Source organism: Nycticebus coucang, chromosome 7 (assembly GCF_027406575.1).
Source record: "Nycticebus coucang isolate mNycCou1 chromosome 7, mNycCou1.pri, whole genome shotgun sequence".
Classification (NCBI taxonomy): domain Eukaryota; kingdom Metazoa; phylum Chordata; class Mammalia; order Primates; family Lorisidae; genus Nycticebus; species Nycticebus coucang.
In genome coordinates this window covers 120933766-120938449 of record NC_069786.1, presented here as the reverse complement: position 1 = coordinate 120938449, position 4684 = coordinate 120933766, and positions in this window count along the sequence as shown.

The following is a 4684-nucleotide window of genomic DNA, read 5'->3' as shown; positions in this document are numbered from 1 at the left end:
AAAATACCTTTTATAGAAGTTTGGCTGTAGCTGAAGGTGTTGGGCACCAGACCTTGCTGAGATGTTACCCATGGGAAACCGGAAATGCAATTTCTTTCTTTCCTCTTTTTAATTTAGAGCAGATGAGCAGGTGAGGAAAGAGACAATTGTAAAAGAGAATGCTATTTCATGTTCACTAATGTAAAGATTCCCCATTAGATGGATACCTAGTGAAACAAGAATTTAAGGCAGCGGTTCTCAACCGCTGGGTTGTGACCCACAGAAACTGTATTAAAGGGTTGTGGCATTAGGAAGGTTGAGAACCACTGATTTAAGAGATAACAACAATTGTTTTAAAAAAGGGCTGAGAGCCAAGGTAAGAACTTTTATATAGTGTTGACGTCTCTGAATCGTTCTTGAGAATTGCCTTTCAGCGGCAAACGCAAAGTATAGTCAGTAGAAAATTAAGGTTAGTGATAAAGGGTCTGTGTTATCTCCAAGCATTTCCTTTTGAAGTGTACACTATGAGAATGGCTTCTTCACCCTTAGCTGCTTTCATAGAGACCATGGCTTAAAGATTAGCATTTAGAAAAATAGAACTAAACAAAAAATAGCCCGGGGAAGCATAGTGACATTTTCTCTCTCTCTCTTTGTCCTTAGGGAAAGCAGACCATTCAAATCAGGACCCCACCACCGCCTCCCTGCGGACGGTCTGCCCTGCACCAGGCTTGCAGCCAGTGTGCTGTGGGGGGAACACAGATGGAGTGCAGGTGACCTGACAGTGTTGAATTCCTTGACCCCCAAAGAGCCTTCTTTCTTTCCCAAAGGAAGTTTCTACAAGTCCCATGACATAAAAATGTTGGGACCCTTTGCCATAAACCATAAACTACCTTGTAATAAGTAATTAGCTTTACACATTTGACCCTATAGAGAAAAGTAACTTTATTCATGTGACAGGCCAGAAGCCGTAGTGCGCTCAGCTCTCACCTCTCGATTACATGAGCTCTTCGCCTGAAATTTCCTGCCTTGGGAGTGACCTGCTCACTGCTGACCTGGTAACTTTCGGTCACCACCCAGGGCTCAGCTCAGTGCCAGCTCCTGTGGAACTACCCCGGTTACTCCTTTTCCAGCTTTAATGAATTTATCAGGTAGTGCAGGAGCAGACTGTATATGTGACCATGCTCTGACAACAGTGTCTCTTCCTCAAGACTCCCAGAGGCTGTGAGCTTCGTGCTGCTGTTCAGAGGGATTTCTCAGTGTTTACTACATAAATAGCTATGTCACACTTAAAAGGGTGCATTTACACCACAGCCATGGGGTTCCCACGCACCACACCCCCCTGCACACATTTGACTGTAGATTCAGGGCCCCACTGGCCCATTTTAGTCTTTGATGTTGTTAATACAGCCATTCAAGGAGGGATAGCTTTTTCTCTGGGGGCAACCTGTATAGGAGAGGGTTAACTCAGCATGCTGGGTTGTTCAAAATGTTTGCATGTCTTAAATAAAAACCTGCCTCTTGGCACTGGAGGCTCTGGGATATAAACTCTGAGCCCCTGGAACATTCTGCCTCATAAGAGTGTTCTTGTATGTCTGAGGCCTTGGACCGTGATGTGCCAGTATCACCAGATAAGTTTTTTCTACCTCTGTGATTCATGGTGAGCACTATTTTTGCTCTGGGTTGGGGGCTGGAGTCTGAGTAGCTGAGGTCAGTCACATGGGTGCAGCATGCCTAGGGAAATGACCCTCAGTGAAATTCCTGGATACCAGGTCTCGATGAGCTTCCCTGCTTGGCAACACTTTGCAGATGTTATCACATGTCACTGCCGGGAGAAAGAAGGGTGTCCCCCGTGATGCTACCAAGAGGGGACAGCTGGAAGATCATGTTTGGTTTCTCTTGGACTTTGTCCCATGTGTCTTTTCCAACTGCTGATTCCCATTTATACCTTTTCAGTGCAGTGAGCTGTAACTGTGATGGTAACAGCTTCAGAATCTTGTAAGTCCTTGTAGTGAATCACTGAGCCTGGTGGTGATTCACCAGGCTTCCCAGCTAGTATGCCGCGGAGTATAGAAGTGACATAAATGGGGTACAGGTGACCTGAGGGTGTTGAATCCTTTGTCCTCAGACAGAGTAGCCTTCTTTCTTTACCAAAAGAATTGTACCAAAAATAGGAGTATTTTCTATGGGTCCCATGACATAAAAAGGTTGGGATACTTTGCCATAAATTACCTTATAACAACTAGACTTATAAACTTGACCCTCTAGAGAGGACTTAGAAGAGTAAGTTTATTCATATGACAGTCCATCTCTTGGAGACCCCCAAGCACAATGTGATTCAGATGCTATTGTTCAGTAGGATGGTACATGAAAACAAATAATTATGGAGACCAGGAAGGGGACACTTGGAGGGAAAGTCTGGGGAGGTGCTTTAGGGGCAGAGAGCAGGGGGTTCCATGAGAAGGTGGGGACTTCTCACTTTCCTAGGATTATGTGGTGATAAACAGAATTAGCATGGCTTGGGTAAAAACTCTCAGCAACTCTTGAAATCAGTATAATTTAGGGTCTGTGTCACCTTCTCTCCTTGAAGACAGAGACCCACTTCCAACTGTCTTTGGAAGTGCTCTAAACTTTCTCTTTATTCTTCCTAAATAAAATCTATTACTCCGAAACTTGTGTAGGTTACTTTTGCTCTCTGTCCACACTGCCTTTGCTGCTCCTGGTTTATTTCCAGTTTCCATTCATTTTGTCTCCGTTTCTCTCACTTCTCTCCTTCATGAGTGAGACCCACTTCCAACTCTCTTTGGAAGTGCTCTAAACTTTCCCTTTAGTCTCCCTAAATGCAATCTTTCTTTGTTACCCTGAAAAAAAGTTAGTATAATTCAGGTTTTGTTTCTTCTGGCTCAAAAGGTAATTCCATGCGCCCAAGGAAAGGGGACAAAGTGACCTAAGGCTAAATATGTGTGACTGGCAATTTTGCCAACTGTGAGGCTCAAGGCAGCTGGTCTGTCAACCTTAGGACTGGCCCCTCTGGGGAATGGGGAGAAGCAGGCTCTGTCCACCCCTGCGGAGCCCTCCGGGGCCAGGGAAATTGTTTTCCATTCTCCATTTGATAAAATCTTGAAATTGGCATCTAGACTCCTCGAGCTGACTGATGAGGTGGGTTTTGCACCTAGAGAGTTAGGGATCAAAACCTGCCTTTTCCCCGTGCCAGCTGTGGGACTTGGGGCAGGACACACCTCCCTGCTTCAGTTTCCTCACCTGTGCTCAGGTCAAGGTCTGGAACCCTGTGAGGCTCAATAAATGCTCATGTCACTTTCATTTCTCTCTGGAGCCATGTGCTAAGCAGCAGAAGAGCTATCCTAACTTCATTGTAGAAAAGGGGGTTTAGGTTGCCTAAAACAGCTTCCTGGAGCTAAAATAAAGAAAAGAACCCAAACTGGGTCCTCATTTTGTGACTTGTTTGTAGAAGTTGCACTTCAACGCCATTTCTTACATATATTCAAGGGCCAGAACTTCCTTACTGCAGATAGGTTGGGGTGCCCCCCACCCCCGTGATCTTCCTCTTCCCTCTTTCCCATGGGCTCTTTCCTGACTCCTATCTGCCACTGTCACTGGAGCTGCAGGAAGGCATACAGCTGGCCCAGATGAATGTCTTGCTTCATCACATAAAGCAAGTGGGAGGCTAATGTGACCCTTGATGCCAAAAGGATAAATATGACAAAATAGGATCTCAATCATGGACAAACTCTAGGTTTAAAATAGCTTCTTCCTTTGACATAATCAGGATAATCCTGAATTGATTGGATTATTTTTTTTTACCCAGATTCAGAAGGTCACAGGCCAGTTGTGATCCCTGGATTTTAATAGCCTCAGTGTGCTAAGAGCCTGATGAAACCTGCTACTCTATATGACACAGTACCTGTCCCTTCATGTTACATGAAATAAGACAGTGTATTATTTTGTTGCTCTAGGGCCATGGACTCCGGCTCCAAACTCTTAAAAGTTTTAGTAAAATTGGAATGTTTAAAGACATCAGTAAAAATCTCTAGTGAAATTTCTTTGTCTTTAACAAAAATTGAAATGATATTTATCAAAAAATGGAAAGTAAAAATAATACCCAACACTGGATGACACAGGTAAGCAGCAGGCGTTGCTGAAGAAGAATTGGTTAGTGTGTATATAAAAGAATTATAATGATCATATCTGGTCACCCCGGAATTTGGAGAATCTAACTCAGGGTTCAATAAGCTACAGTCCATGGGGCATATCCAAACTGTGGACTGTTTTTGTGTGGCCAGCCAGCAAGGTAAGAACAGTCTTTACATTTTAAAAAGATTATTAAGAGAGGAAAGGGAGGATGGAGAGAGATAGGAGAAAGACAAACGCTATGTGGTTTACAAAGCCCAAAATTTCTTTTGTCTGGCCCTTTCCACAACAAATTTGCCTATTCCTGATCTTACCTAAGAGGTAATTCAAACTATGGAAAGTCTGCCTGAACAGGGATGAGCTTTGCAGTAGTTTCACAATAGTTTAAAAAATAACAACTACAACAAAAAGCTGAGGGCAATCTAAATGCCCAGGATACAAAGAATGGTTCTATACTATTAATTCATGTAAGAGGATATCTTTCCACCAATAAAGTGATGCCTGGTGAAGGCCATGGAGAAATTCTCCGAAGTTTGTGATTCTGTATCTTGCCTGTGTT